The sequence below is a fragment of the Sorex fumeus genome, unplaced genomic scaffold (genome assembly GCF_029834395.1).
Source record: "Sorex fumeus unplaced genomic scaffold, SorFum_2.1 ptg000240l, whole genome shotgun sequence".
In the NCBI taxonomy this organism is placed as follows: Eukaryota; Metazoa; Chordata; class Mammalia; order Eulipotyphla; family Soricidae; genus Sorex; species Sorex fumeus.
In genome coordinates, this window is record NW_026606297.1 from 10,378,470 (window position 1) to 10,395,796 (window position 17,327).

The 17,327-nt window shown below is 35.0% G+C and overlaps 1 protein-coding gene across 1 annotated transcript in view; it reads right to left on the reverse strand.

The window, feature by feature from the left end:
- The window catches only part of CDH9 (cadherin 9), a 136,250-nt gene that overhangs the window by 53,836 nt on the left and 65,087 nt on the right, over positions 1 to 17,327 (reverse strand).

A 17,327-nucleotide genomic window follows, 5' to 3' on the forward strand; every position in this document is an offset into this window, starting at 1 on the left:
AACAAAGATTTAAATAACTATAAATATATAATTTATTTGTGATTATAATATAAAACATTTAAACATTCATTGTCAAACTGCAGTTCTGAAAAAGATAGAGCTTTTATCCCTTTGGGTAATTATTCAATTTAATTCATTTTTGAAAATAAAAACACTCTTTGGATCTTAAGATTATTTAGCTGTAATAAAGACAAAAACCTACAATGTGTAAAAGAGAAATAAATTATAAATTGGATTATAAACATTGTGAACAAATTAAATAAAATGTTGCCTTTGTCTTGTGTGCTATAAAAATTCAATTTAAATTACAGTGTAAAATGATTATTAGAATATTTTCCGAACAAACCATTTAACATTGTGAATTAAACCTAAACAGCTCTATCCATTCAACTCTTCTCCTCTTGTAATTTACTATAATCTATTTTCTTCTTCAATATTAGATCCCATTATTCAAAATGTCTTTTATCCAACTTTTTAAAATAGTCATATCTGATTATCCATCAAGGTTCATATTATATGTTAACTAGTGAGATCCCTTGGTTATTTTCTGTATTAGCTACCTGTTTTAATAATATAACAATTCTCCGTTTTAACAGGACAAAAATTTATTACTTTACAGTTCTCAAGGAAGTCTACAAGTCCAAGAGGATAAAATTAGGGTAGCCAAAGAGAATCATTCTTTTATTAGAAGCTCCAAGAAAGAAATAATTTACATACCCTGCCTTTTTACATTTTAGAGACTATTTAATTCCTTGACTCATAGGTCCTTTCATCTTCAAAATCAGTAAAAGCAGGTAAAGTTATTTTTAAATGATCTTTCTCTCCTTCTCTATCTTTATCTCTCCCACATGCATTCTCTCTCCATCTCTCCCTCTTACTTTCTCTATTTCATACACAACTGGTTAGCAATCTTAGTTCTCTTTTCCTACAAAATGTAGCAAAATCAGAGATTTATAAATATTTCAACATATAAACACATTGGTATCAATATACACATATTCACATTAAAGTTTTTATACCTATACTCTTAGCAGTTAACATAAATATATTTAGCAGATGTTTCATTGATATACTACCCAATAAATTATATGTAGTACTGTGGTTGAAGTGGGCTGGAGAGATAGCACAGCTGTAGGGCGTTTGCCTTGCAAGTAGCCAACATGGCTGACCCGAGTTCGATTCCTCTGTCCCTCTTAGAGAGCCCGGCAAGCTACCAAGAGTGTCTAGCTTGCACGGAAAAGCCTGGCAAGCTATCCGTGATGTATTCGATATGCCAAACACAGTAACAATTGTCACAATGGAGACGTTACTGGGCCTGCTTGAGCAAATCGATGAACAACGGGAGGACAGTGACAGTGACAGTGACAGTGGTTGAAGTATGCTTATTAAGGAAAACTCATGTCAAATTCAAATTCTAGGTCTATAAACTGATATTATGTGACACGAGAAAGAAATTTGACCTTTTTTATTTTTTTCTATAAAATTATTATCATTTTACCAATAACTCTTAGAAGTTTGTATTATATTTATTAAAATATGTAAAATAGATCACTGCATGTGTTATGATTAGCATTTAATAAATATCAGTTATAATTAGCATAATTAAATGAAGTTGTCTTTCCATGTGTTTTATCCAGTCTGTGAGGACATTTAATTGTTTCTATGCTTCATACAAAATTTTTAATGTTTTCTTAAAATGTAGGGTGGAATTAATTGCATGACATCTGTGCTTTAACATTTTCATTATATTAACTGCTCCTTCAAAATTATCTTTCCATTAATTGAATTTTAATATCAGGTACTTGATTTTCATCTAAAATACTTAAGTAAATAAACTCTTTGGATTTTTTAATTATTTTTGCCAAGGAGAGCAGTTAAGAGCATGTTATATAATATTATTAAGGAACATTTATATGTCATAAATAGTCTTAAATATAAAACCGAAAAAATCTAGCTATTCTTTTTTTTATCAAGTTGCTAGTCTTCCAATACTAGAACTCCTCTTTCCTTTCAAAGTGAGAAATAATCTGTCACTGCTTGTATTTTAAATTACTTAACATTATTTCATATAATATTTCCATATGTTATGACTTTAAAGGAGCTCGGGCAACAGTAAAGTGAGTAAAAGCACTTGGGGCCCACCCAGGTTCAATCAGCATCACCCATAGAGTCCCTGAGCACCTGCTAGGTGGCATCCCTGAGAGCACAACTGGAAGTAAGCCCTGAACACTGCCAGGTATAGCTTCAAGTCACAGAAACAAACAGAACAAACAAAAAATAGTAATAATAACTTCCAAATAATTGTGAAATTTCTGGTTTTAAATGACAGGTTAATCAAACAAATTCTGCTTCCTAGTCTTACAAACCAAATGAAAAGGGAAATTAAAAAGAAGTGATATTAAATGTACTGAGATCAACTACGGATATACTACTGAAGTGTAGCCATTCACTGGACTGAAGTAAATGGGTTTTACAAAAACACAATTATGAGAACGGAGATAAACAAAACTCAGAAAACAAAATACGACTAGTATGGGCTTGGAGAGGTAGTTCAACAGGCTGTTCACATGCTTTGCTTTCATGAGAACAGAGTTTCATTTCAGCAGTGGTCACAAAGTTGGGAATTGTCCTGGACTTTGTCCCATTGAACAAAAAGTTGGAAGTTGCCCCAGTCCAACCTGGTGGATCCTCAAACAAAATCGTAGATAAAAGTTTGTGAAGAGCAAAGGAGTTTGCTTCCTCTTTTCTTTTTTTAAAGGGGCCATGTCCTGAGTTTCAAGGCACCCCAGTACCAAAATTGATCTGATGAGGGTTTTGTGAATTTCTTATAGTCACTAGCATTACAGATGGTGGTTCTTGGAAGATAATATGGTTGCTAGGAATCAATATTAGAGTTTTTCATATGCAAAGCATTGTTCAGTCACTTTAATTTCCAGGTCCCTGAAAAGGTTGAGGTGTTTTTGGGGGTATTTTTTCTTGGGGGGAAGGGCAGGGCAGGCACATCTGGCAGTGCTCAAGCCTTACTCCTGGCTCTGTGCTCAATGATCATTCCTGGTGGGTTCAGGGCATCATAAGGTGCTATGAACCCAAACCTGGTCAGTTTCATGCAATGCAAATGCTCTCCCTGTTGTACTATCTCTTTTTCCCCAAAAAATATTAAAAAAAATTATGAACCATGGGCATAAGCAGAAATGAAGGTGAACTTGAGAAGCAAGAAAATAAGCAAGGGAGTTAACAAGAACAAAAATCTAATAAACAAAAAATAATTTATAAAATTTCATATTTTCTCTTTCCCATTTGGAGACAAAGGCACTTGTCTCCAAATGGGAGGAAAAAAAATTGAAATGCTTTCTGAAATATTGGATCTCTTTTTTTATCCTAGTTTCCCTTATTTAATAAAGGAATCTTTTCTTTGTTTACTTGCTGGATTCCAACACATGATTTCTCAGACAAAGTCTGTCCTTCATTAAGAATATATTTTATACACAAAGATGAAATTCACCTCTGAATGCTCACAGCTATAGACATTATCATTATCGCATAAATAAAAAGAAAAAATACTAGGATATTTTAAAAATAAAATTCAGTAACAGAAAGTAAGTAAATTAGAAAAGTGAACCCAGAAAATATATATCAGTACTTTAAATAAATTATGATGGGTTTATTAGATTCAGGAAGCACTTATATTCACCACAGTAAAATATCCCACTATCAAAGAATACTTGGAGATCCATAAATTATGCAACAACTATGCAAAAATATCAATGATGATTTACTGAAATAAAAATAAAGCAATGTTAACAATTAACTAAGGTGGATGACCTAATTTTAGAAGAAAGGATAATATTAATTGCTAGAATAAGATAAGAGAAAAATTCTGATGAACTGAAATTTGGCAATAGATTCTTACATATAACACCAAAACCACACAAAATAAAACCCGGTGCAATTAATGCCACCTAAAATATATAAAAGTAAATGAAAAAGATGCAGTAAATAAAAAAGACGATACCAGGAAAAATAGCTATGTATATATAATGGGAAAAATAAGCTTGTGAGAGATAATACAGATCTGAAAGGGCTTTCCTTGAATTCTGTCTATACTGGTTTGGTCTCTGTCACTACATACTCCACAAACACTGCCAGGAAAGACTCATCAGCATGGCCAGGACAGACCCTATCCTCACAAAAGAAATATTTGCAAAACATTTACCTGATAAAGATGTAGCATTTAAACTATATCCAGGATATAAAAGTGATTAACAATTCAAACTCACAAAGCACATACTTAAAGCAATGAAGACGTAGTGAAAGCCATATGGGGAAAAATATGCAACATTATTAGCAACTGCAGAAATACTAATCAAAGCCTCATTGAGATATCTCTTCATGACTGACCTAAAAGATATTTGGAATAAACTGAAGAAATATGGCAACTATTGACAACAAAAAAATGGGAATTTGAGTTATTTTGAGGCTGGATAGCAGATGGTATATCTGTCATTAAAAAGATAGTTGTCAATTAGAAGTGGAACTATCACAGGACCCAATAATTCCACTCTTCTTCATTTTTATAAAAGAGCTGAAAAAATATATTTAACTGCTTGTAAGTGATTATTGTTGTAGTACAACAGCAAAATGACATACCAAAAGATTTAGCACTGTATTATTAACAAAAAAACAAAATATAACTTATTTATACAATGGCATATTTCTTAATTACAGACAACAACACAAATGCCCAAGAGCAGAAGCCTGGATAAAGACTCTATGAAATATATATAAACAATGGAATACTATTTAGCTACTGAAAAGATAAAATCATGCAATTTACCAGTGTCTGAATGGTATTAGAAAGCATTATGCTGAGTGAAGGTCAGTAAGAAAGAGAGGGACAGATACAGAATGATTAAATGAGATCACTATCATCACTATCACCCCGTTGTTCATCGATTCACTCGAGTGGGCCCAGTAACGTCTCCATTCCTCCCTGTCACGTGCTAATGTAGCCCGATGACATACTGGGGGCTCCTTCACAATCAGGGGAATGAGGACCATTCATTGTCACTGTTTTTGACATATCAAGTACACCACGGTTAGCCTGTCAGGCTCTGCCATGCGGGCAGGATACTCTCGGTAGCTTGCCGGGCTCTCCGAGAGGGATGGAAGTTTTTGGGGCAGCCTCTAATCACCTTTACAGATGTTCCTAGTCAGGCATATAGGCGGGTATGATACTCTCAGTAGCCTGCTGGGTTCTCTGAGAGTGAGAACTAGAGAATAAGAGCTTGGTTTTAGAGTCTCTGGATCCTGGCCATTGATGGGCTTACACAGCAGTTAGTGAGTGTAACTGTCTAGCTACTGGAAGGTGGGAGAGCTGGGTGGAGGAGGCTCAGTTCCGAACCAAGCAGGTTTGGAGATCTCAGCCCCAGGTCCTGCCACCTCTGAGGTTCCTCATGCAAGCGTGTGGAGAATGGTGTCAGCATGGCTCTGGCAGGGTCCCGGAGGTCTTCAGCTGTCGGGACTCTGCTCAGGGTGGAGAGGGGAAACTCAATCCGCCCTCCTCCAAGGGGCCCCGGTGAGGACAGGAGACTCTGCCTTGTTCTCTTCCGGAAGCTTGGTTTTAAAGTCTCTGGATCCTATTTGGGGGTTTGGGGGACAATAGGTAGTGTTTGGGATCAGGCCCAGGTCATCAGCAAGAAGGGCAAGTGCACACATTTCTGTCTCTCTAGCCCCTGTGCCACATTTTTTAGACAATATTTTTACATTTTTATACATTCATAAAAACAGAAACCGTATATGTGAAAATGCACCAGTAACTCTGTAATACAGGATGATTACAAATAGAAACTCATAACTATACCAGTTCAAATATTGAATCTATATAATGTTTATATAGCACTATAGCACTGTCCTCCCTTGGGCATCAATTTGCTCCAGCAGGCACCAATAACATCTCACAACAAATTGTGAGACTTGCTGTTACTGTTTTTGGCATACAAATATGTCACGAGTAGCTTGCCAGGCTTTGCTGTATGAGCGAGATACTCTTGGTAGCTTGCTGGGCTCTTCGAGAGGGCCGGGCTCTTCGAGAGAACCGGAGGAATCGAGCCCGGGTTGGCCACGTGCAAGACAAATGCACTGCCCACTGTGCTATTATATAGGAATAACAAATGACCAAAGACAACAGAATCTGGCAACTGGTAGAGCACATAGTATTGGAATATTAAGTGTATAAAACCCTTTCATTAAAAGTGCAGTAAATCATGTGGCTCCAAATAAAATTTGAAAATTTAAAAAATTTAAGAAATACAAAAATATGATAGATGGTAAGACTTGGAAATAAAGAACAACCTGACAAATGGCTCCTTTTTGATAAAATATCTAGATGTTTTAAATACTGTAGACATTGAACAGGTGAATGGTTGAATGGTTATGAGGTGCTGGAGACTGTAAAATCTAGAGGATGGCTTTATAATGAAAATAACAAAAACTTATTGGAATAAAATAGAATAAAATATCAGTTATACAATTAATAGATATGCATGCATTAAATTGCATTGAACTATACAGATTAAAATTAATGATTATATACTCATAATAAAAAGAAAATTAATAATGTGATAAAACAAATAGACATGATTTCACACATTTTTATTATGTAAAAGGCATCGTAAAAACAATTATGAACACTGAAAATAATGACTAAGGTGTCTCAAGTTCATATTATTCCTTGTTAAGTTACTAGTTAAGTGTAAGGATTAAACTGAACCAGTTCACTCAGAGTTGGATGTATTAATCCCCTCCATGTCGTTTCTGAAACAACTGAAGAGTTAAGACATCACATTGAACTTTGCAATTAGTAATATAATTCCAGGGGATTAGTCACAGTGTGTAGGGTTTAAGGCAATTGCCAGGCACACAGCCCACCCTAGTCTGATCCCCAGGTATGATCCCAGTGCACTATGGAAATAGAAGTAGACCTTGAGCGCTGCTGGGTGTGAGCTACATACACACACACACACACACACACACACACACACACACACACACACACCACTTCAAAGTAAAACTTTTTCTCCTCATGACTTTATTTTCTAAGAACAAAACAATCTATAGAAATCCACTGGAAATTAAAAACATACTTATTTGAATGGGGCTGGAGTGACAGCACAGTGGTAGGGCGTTTGCTTGCATGCAGCCAATATGGCTGACCTGAGTTCGATTCCTCAGCCCCTCTTGGAGAGCCCAGCAAGCTACCAAGAGTATCTCGCCCGCATGGCAGAGCCTGGCAAGCTACCCTTGATGTATTTGATATGCCAAACACAGTAACAACAAAGTCTCCAGTGGAGATATTATTGGGCCCGTTCGAGCAAATCAATGAACAAGGGAAGGATGGTGACAGTGACAGTGACTTATTTGAATGCAATCTTGATCAAATAACTCTTTTAGAGTTATTTACTACTGTAAATATCAGTTTCATGAAAATGGGTACATATATATGTATTCCCTTGTTAAATATCAAAGGAATTCACAAACCTTTTAAGGCACTAGGAGTATAATAAAACACACAACTGAAAATACCTGCTGAATGAGACTTATAGTCTAGAGCAGAGAAACAGTGAAGATTCGCACATGACCTAATTTTATAATTCACGCTGTATTTATATTATTTCATTTTTAATTCAATTTAAAGTGTTTTTGTTTGTTTATTTGTTTTTTATTTGTTTTATTAACCATAGCCTGGTGGTTCTCAGGTCTAACTCCTGGCTCTGTGCTCAGACCTAACTCCTGGCAGGTTTGGGCAACAATATGTAGTGTTTGGGATCAAGCCCAGGTCATCAACAAGAAAGGCAAGTTCATACTTTTCTGCCTCTCTATCCCCTGTGCCACATTTTTAAGACAATATTTTAACATTTTATACATTCATGAAAACACAAATCATATATGTGAAAATGCACCAGCAACTCTGTAATACAGGATGATTACAAATATAAACTCATGACTATACCAAAGATTTATGTATCGGAAATGAGCAAGTTCAAATATTGAAACAAAGAAAGTGAATATTGAAAGACATATAGTTGTGATGTTAAATAGAAGACAAATGAAATATGTGGGCAATGATTCAGAAAGCTTAAAAAAGAACAAGTTATAAAATGTCAGAAGTATATGAAGTATGATAGCTTACCAAAAGAAATGTTTCATTGTGGGGGAGGAGAGGTAGGAGAAATGTCGAGAATTTAGAATTATTGAGGCAAATCTGAGCAGATCATTATACCATGCATAATTGGACACAAGGGCTTGTAGTTTTCCTTGATATCATGGCAATATACAAGATTATGAAGAGTTGCTATGTTAATCAAGTATAGAAAATAAAGGGAGTAAAGAACTAATTTCATCTCACTAATGAAAAAAGTTTAATGTATCAAAGCTGGCAAATATGCAACTACTGAGTGATGTTTGTTCTCTTAAAACATATAATTTGTACTTTTACAGATCAAGTAGTTCATAAGGTAGCTTATAATACTTTACTTAGTTTCATATAAAAATACCATACCGACAAAGAACTATTCCCAATAGAATCTAAGCAATTAACAAGGAATTTAAGTTTGGGTTGTGTCTTTTTTAGTTATTGCAACTATTATTATTATTATTATTATATTGAATTAGATAGAGATTGCCTACAGAATTATCACTATAAATTTATGTTTTTCTCTGACTTACTCATGACTCTACATATGGAGTACCTGTTGAATAGCATTGGTTTGTGCTTTCCCCCAGCTGCAGGGAGCTAGGTTCATTGACTTACACCCATCACAGTGCTCCTGATGCACTCCTATTCCTCTGCGTTTAACCTCTCTTTTGTGCCCTGCCTCCCCTATCTGTTAGTCACCTATATTCCTGATCAGACCTGTGACTTGTAAAGTCAGATTTTTCTAGGTCTCTGGATTTTGTATATACAAGTGAAAGATTGCTTTTCTCTTTCCTTTACACAGTTTACTTTAGAACAGTGTCCATTTAGTATAGACACAGGAAGACCGTTTAACGCTATGCTTTTGTAGCTTGGAAGTTAATTGATTAGCAATGGTATTTACTCCAGAGCATCTGTCATATTTACTTGACTTAAACCTCAGTTGCTTTTAGTTTCTAGAACCCCCAAAAGATGGGTCCTGACAGAGAGACTTAGGTGAACCCAGGCAAGCTACCCTGACATTGAAATGGGACAGGCCAAGCACCATAAAACCTATAATAAGAGCATTATTATAGACAGTGTCATGACACAAAAATAAGTAAACAGATAAGGACCCTGTTGTGGTTAAGAAAGACTAATCTGACTGAGGACTGTAGTCTGGGATATGTAACGAGATATCTCCTGGAAAGCCACTCTTTGAGTTTATTATATATCTTACTGTGTCCATCCAAAATGAGCAGAAACATTAATAGATAAGTGTGAACAATTAACAATCAACAACTATCACATTTTAAGCTTTTCATTGTAAACTTGCGATAGAATGTATTTACATATTATCTTTCCAAGTAGATAACTTTTAATTTTCATTTTTCGAAAATTTATTTAGAACAGTGACATTTTGCTATGTCTAGTATTCTGTCATCTTGCATTAAAAGTACAATGTAGGGTCATTTATTACTTCACCACAAAAATTTTCAGGGTGATGATTTTAAATTTAGATATATAACTATGACAACTCAGAGCATGAAAACAAGGCAAAAGACTAGATTCCCTTTTGTAGGTTGTTAAAAAAAAACCCTAACTTTACCCACACATCAAACACAAACACACACACACATACACACACACACACACAGTTCCACTACCACTTCACTAAATAATCCTTAAAATTTTTATTTTAAATCTGAGATTCCTTATCACAGTGTCTGAAACAGAATTCAACAATAGTCTCAGTTTAATTGCAATATATTGTTACTTTATAAATTAAACTTCAGTTTTCTGTATAATTATTGTTATTATTATCATTGATGTTGTTGGTCTGAGGCCATACACAGAGATGCTCAGGTATTATTCCTGGCTCTGGGCTTATGGATTACTTCTGAGGGTATACAGGCCCCCCCTCCCGTTGATCGTCGATTTGCTCGAGCGGGCCCAGTAACGTCTCCATTGGAGACTTTGTTGTTACTGTGTCTGGCATATCGAATACTCTCGGTAGCTTGCCGGGCTCTCCGAGAGGGGCGGAGGAATCGAACTCGGGTCGGCCATGTTGGCCGCGTGTAAGGCGAACGCCCTACCCGTTGTGCTATGGAATGTCTGAATCAACCATGGTTGGCTGTGTGCTAGACAAGCACGCTATTGACAGTAATTTTGCGGCAGCACCAATACTTATAATTTTTATTTTTATGACCCTGTATTGTTCTAATTGACCACAAGTGCACAGTCAATTTAGACAAATGTTTTATATATTTATATATTTTCTCAGGTTCTTCTGATGAATGTTGTGCTATAAAAAACATGCAAATATTTATGATAAAAATTATTTAAAAATCCATGTTAAGTACTTGAAAACTCAAGTCACATTTAAAATTTTTCATTAAAATACTTAAAATATAGTTGTAAGTTCAGAATTCTAGTAATTTCAAGTGTCAGATTTGGGGGGATTTTTAAAAATAAAATCGCATTGTCATTGTCTTGATATATACAATTTAAGTGGAAATTAAATTTCTGTTCTTTTTAGTATATCAAATTTCATTCTAATAAACTAATAGTACTTAGTGAAAAAAGGGACAAGATACTCATTATTTTATAAAAATGAAAATCTTTAGCTTTATACACTTATATAAATCTTAAAAATTGTGAAAACATCCTTGTTGCATCAATAAATATATATGCATGTATACACATATTATGCACGTTTTATATATCATATAAATTGTTTACTCAATAATGCATTGCTTGAGCAGTCATGATCAAGCTTCATTGTTTAAATTACATCATATTTACCAGACTTCTTACCTAAAGTAAGCTTAATACATAGCTAAATCATTGCAGTGACTTCAAAGAAAATACGGATGAATAACTTGCTACATTCTGAAGCTTTTGCTCTTGCAATCAGAATCTTCAGCAGACTTTCCTGAATTTCTTTCCATATATTTACATAGACTAGACCTCATTTACTTGATAAAACACATTTTGCAAATTTAACCTTGTCCTGTATAGTGATATATAAATAAGTATATTTCTTATAAATACTAAAAGTTCTGTAATGACCCAAATATCTGAGGTGAATAGAAATAGTTCTAGCATCTTCACATGTAATCCAAATAAAATATAAATGTTCATTTTCTCTAAATTTTCTGAGTCATAGCGGGGAGTAGATGTTAGCAATGAAAACCTCTGAAATGCTTCTGACATAGAAGAGGCCATTCTTATCATAATATCCACATTTTAGCTACCTTTTATTCCAGGAAGTTCCTTTTTACAAAAATGCACACTTTTCTTTTCCAGTTGTGTGCAAAAAGAAAATTGGAACCTCTATTTCTAGACTTGACTAAATGTTCAGGGAAAAAAAAATAAAAGAATGTGTACTGTTTAATTTCAACATTATACACCACACAAACGGTCAAGATGAAGCACATATTACCAGCAGAGAAAGGGCATGAGAGGAAATTAGGATTTTCTCATTGCACATGTTATATATTACGGAATAAAACAGGGGTTATAGACTTTACTGCATCATTTTCAAGAGGCAGTTTTTAAACTCTAGCGAGAAAATCTAGCAATTTATTATCATTTCCTGCATTTTTTCTACCTTGAATAATGCTGTTTATGAAGCACTTTATATAACATTATTCACTCTGCATTTGTTCATTATCTGTATATATATATATATACACATTCACTATTTATTTTACTCCTAAATAAAAAAAGTAAATGAAAATAAGACTTGTGATTAAAGAGAAAGAGGGTTAAAAGTGAATCATTATTAAAAGTCCATTTCTACATAATGCTAAAATCAATTATTGTGATTATGTGGCTAAAACAAATTTTGACAAGATTCCCTTTATGGTGTTGGCTCGAGAATATTAATCTCTTATCAAAAAAAAAGCTATTCTTATTTCCTAACAAGTGTGTGTGTGTGTGTGTGTGTGTGTGTGTGTGTGTGTGTATGAACATGTATACTTTAAATAGGCTAGCCATATTGAATGTAAGGGGTTGAAATGATTTTTCTTTTCACAGTTTACACACAAGTGAATGTACTGCATAAATGCACATAAAATAACACATATGAAACTGTGTGATAAGATTATGTAAAGACAAAATAAAACAATTGTGGAAAATATAGACATATATTGTAATAATGTGGAAAAATGGCAACAACCAACTAGGTAAATGACAATGTAAAAGTGATACAAAATGTAGCACATTTCAATTTAAACATAATTCAACATTTAGAGAATAAAATGGAAAACAAACTGTGGGGATTAAAGGATTAAGTGCAAATTAAATATAGCATGCCAATGTTATGTAAAATAATGAATGTATTATTGTTGAATTATGTATTGTTGGGGAGGTTAGGTGCATAGACAGTGGAGCTCAGGAGTTATTTATTGGTAAATTTTAAAGGTATTTTAATCTCAAAAGATTTGGAATCATTTTTCTAAATAATAAAGCATTTTGAAGATGCTGCTGCTGTGATACATAATTTAGAAAATGTAGTATGATACCAGAAGGCAATTTGAAAAATGAAAATATAGATCAGTGTATTAAAAATGTTGGATATTTAATTAAAAATCCTCTGCTTGATGCTTTTTAGTATTTATGTGAAGAAAACCATAAAAAATTATTTGTTTTCAATCAGAAATCACATCATTATAATCAGTTAATAATGTTTGCTGAGTCAGCATTTTATTTGCGGATTGGAAGAAGAAAAATTTAAGAAGCTTTCTTCCCTCTGGAGAAGTATGTGTTTTGTCTAGGACATTAAGTTCTCAAATTTTCTCTCTTTTTATCTCCCCTAAAACTTCTCAAAGTAAATTGGTCAATTTCTTTTAAATAAAATCCTTTAATGAGAGAGAGAGAGAGAGAGAGAGAGAGAGAGAGACAAAGACAGAGACAAAGAGACAGAGACAAAGACAGAGACAGAGAGAGGGTGGGGAATGAGAGACTGTTCTCTTAATTTTAGGATTCCTATTTGCCTCAAGGTAAAATCCTTGTATTGTTATCCTCTAAAGTAAAATTTGATAAGAAGATAGAGCTTTAAAATTTATTACAGATGATTTTCTTTGTTTATCTTAATCTAGGCCTTCTCTTAATGGCATAACAAATTGAAAAACCTAATTTCCCATGGTCTGTATAAACAGTTGAAGTTCTTAATTTTTGCATATAGAGAAAGATGCTGTATTCTTTGTTCTGTACATTAGCCTGAAATCATCTAAATGGCATCTATTTCATTTTGTATTATTTTACTGAAAGTGATTTGAAGACCACTTTTTCTAGTGAGCTTTTTTACAAACATAAACATTCAGAATAATATCTATTAATTTCAATCTCTATATGACCAATATTTCAAATAATTTAAACAATGCTTCACTAATTTAAGATATTTCCCTATACTAATATCCCTAAGGTAAAAAGGTCAATGAATGCCCTGAATGAATTTTCTTTCATATTGTACTGTGATTTCATTTTGTTTCAATTCCATGAATAAATGTAAAGTTCAAAGTAGTTTATCATAAATTTCCACATTTCAAAATACCTTGAAGCATCAACAAAAATGTATTGCATGTATGATTTAAATAGGCTCAATAGCACCTAAATATCTAGCATCATTTATTAAAAACTAAATTCTTTTGGGATGTAAGTGGGTACACTGATGATGTGTTTGGTGTTGGAATTGTGTACATGACAAATCTTTATTGACAGTATTGTAAACCACAGAATCTCAATCAATTAAAAAGAAACTTAATTCTGTTTTCTGATCCCTTTTTCCCTGGCTCAATTCGTTGTTAAGGCCATCTTTACTGAGCAAAATGTTAATTTTTGATTCCAGAAGATAAATTTGTCAACAATCATAATGCTTTTGGGAATTCCTTTTATAAAGCTTTGCTTCAACAGTTTAGTAGGCATGCAGGAAAATATCCCTCTTTATTTCCAGCTCAGTCTTATTCTTAATCAATGCAGTGATTACAGTTGTGATACTATCATCGCAACTGTGTGTTCTAAAGCCTAAATTTAAATCTAGATTTAAATACTTACATATGCCATGCACTGAACTAGGCAGAAAGTGTGGGGAAATGCTTTAATTTTTTATGTATTTTTATTTTAATTTTTATTTATTTATTTTTTATTTTTTATGTAGGAGTACTGCTATTTATTCAGCCACTGATTAGCTGATTGGATTATGCATGAACTCCACCTTACTTTTTTTTTATTCTTTATAATTTTATTTATTGAATCACCGTGAGAGCAGTTACAAAGCTTCTGGGTCTAAGTCTCGTTCATACAATGAAACACCCGTCCCTTCACCAGTGCCCATTCTCCACTCCCAACAACACCAGTATACCCCGATCCCACACCCTCCCCCTACCTGTGGGGCAGATGATTTCCACATTACTCTCTCCTTTGATCACATTCGATATTTTGACACCAGACCCATAATTATTATTTGAGATTTTACCCCAACACTCTGATCTGCTGAAAAGGTAACCATAGACAATTTGTTTTCTATTGATGGTTATGGATAATTTATGATGTCGTGTGGCTGCAGTAGTGGCTGAGTGATTTTGAAATTCCGAAATTTTAACGCTTAAATCTGGAGGGATTTCTGCCAAACCCTGCTGGGTTCAGATATTTGCTCCTGAGTCTCTGGGATCATGGCCATTAAGCAGCCAGAAAGTCTGTTTGTGGGCAATGACTTAGGGTCTTGTTGGGACAGGGAGAACAAGACCGGCTCCAACCCCATCCCTTGAGGCCCAACAAGTTTCGTCACTGCGGGCCCAAGCCTGACTGTCCAATGGCCTCTGGAGGATGACAGCCACTGAGCTGCCAAGGGGGAGCAGGCGGAGTGACAACACCCTTTCCCCCCTGGGGTGGCCCGGTGACTGTAACCTACTGTGTGGTCCGGACGCATTTCTGCCAAAAGCCACTGGGTTTTGAGGTTTGTTTCTGAATCTCTGGGATCATGGCTGTTAAGCAGCTTGATCAGGAGCCAGAGAGGCCGTTCGTGGGCGATGACTTGGGGTCTCGTTGGGGTGGGGAGGATAGGACCGGCTCCACCCCCATCCTGTTAGGCTCTGCGTGTCTTGTCACTGTGGGCCCAAACCTGACTGTCCAGTGGCCTCTGGAGGATGGAGGCCACTGGACCACCAGGGGGAACAGGCCAAGGCATGAAACCCACTCCCACCTGGGTTGGCCCAGCACCAGTAACCTACTGCAGGGACCAGACGCCTCCCTGCCAAAAACCACTGGGCTTTGAGATTTGTCTTTGACTTTCCGAAATCATGGTGATCAAGCAGTTCAATTAGGAACCAGAGAGTCCATGCCTCCAATTATATAGCTGAGCTGGAGGTGATTTGTGGGTGTGTTTTCCACATACCTAACTTTTAGCCGCTTACTTTCTTGGTAAACTTTGCTCCAAGTTTTTGGCATCTGGCCAAAGGCACAGCAGCAATTTGGGGGCATCTGGAAGTCTGAAGGCGCCATCAGACTGCTGATGCACTTGCCTCACAGGTACAGATTGACCTGCTGGCGGCACCACACCCCCTGATTTTGATTTTTTTAAGTTACTTTAAAATTATGAAAAAATTAGTAAAATTATAAAAATTAATTTTAGGCACCATAATTTACAAAAATTCAGTTCAGGATTTTATAGATAAGACTTTCCGAGATCACACTCTCTACCAGCATTCATTTCCTTTCTCCATTTTCCCAGTATCCTGAAGCTCCCTCCATGGTAAGCTTCTAACTGAAGACCAGCTCTAAATTACTGTTGCCTTTAGATATTTATGATTTCCCCTATTATGTTTCTTTATACTCCCTGTGCGTGATAGTTCTGTTTGTCCCTCTCCTTCTAACTAACTTCACTGTGAATGATACTCTCCAGATTCATCTACATAGCAGCAAATTGCATGATCTCATATTTTGCTATTGGCATTAGGAAAATCTATAGTTTGAATGAATAAATCAGGCTAAGTATATGCCGTTTTTTAAGCAAAATTGATCCCAGACAAACCAGTGATATGAATTTTTATTTTATATAACTCTGTTCTATACACAATAAAATAAAAGTGTAGGTAGTTCAAAAATAAAAGTTCAGGTAGTTCAAAAGATGAAGTTTAGTGATACATGACATTTTCATCACCCTCTCATTGATCTACTAATGGAATGAATGAAGGTTTCAAACTTTCTCTAGGGGACATTAATCATTAATCTCACAAGGGTGCTTGAGATGTTGTGGCTGCAAGCACAAAAGTGCAACTCTGAAATAGAATATAAAAAGTTTATTAATGACCACTGTAGATTTCCATTTGATAGACTGAGTTCTTTACTAGAAAAGAAAAAGTGAGTTCAGATGTTTCTTAATATGCCAGAAATGAACACAGTACTGAGGACCTTATCCCTTAGAGTGATGCATCGCAGTAAGCAACTGATTCACTTTACCATTCATGATGCAACATACTATGAAATTAGGTAGAAATATTCTACATAATATATTGAAAATATGAAACTAGAGCATAAGCATAGTTTTTTAAGGGGAATACCTATCTTGACTTAGCACTTAAAAAACATTTTTAAATCAGACATCAGTTAAGACTTAGTGATGGAGGAAACCTGTATATTCACACATCGTCATCTGTTTCAAAAGTGATGTTGAGTATTTGGAGAGATAGTACAGAGAGTGGGTCCAATCCCTGATACCCCATATGAAGTGATCCTGGAGTGTATAGCCAGTAGTAAGCTCAGATCACATCTGTAGTTCAAAACAACAATAACAACAAAATGTTAATACTAGGGTTTTGTTGTTGTTATTCTTCATAATGTAGCTGCATTGGACAAATATGCATAAGCATTATGAAGACAATATAAGAAAATATAAATATACAGACAATATCACAAATCACAATCACAAATCATCCTGTTATTCATCGATTGCCTCGAGCAGGCCCCAGTAACATCTCCATCCTAGCCCTGAGATTATATTCAAGAATCTTTAGGAGAATGAGACCCATCATTGTTACTGGTATTTGGCATATTGGGTACGCCACGGGGAGTTTGCCAGACTCTGCCGTGTGGGCAGGCTACATTCGGTAACCTGTCAGTTTGTCCAAAGTAGGAATGAGATAATAAGATGTCA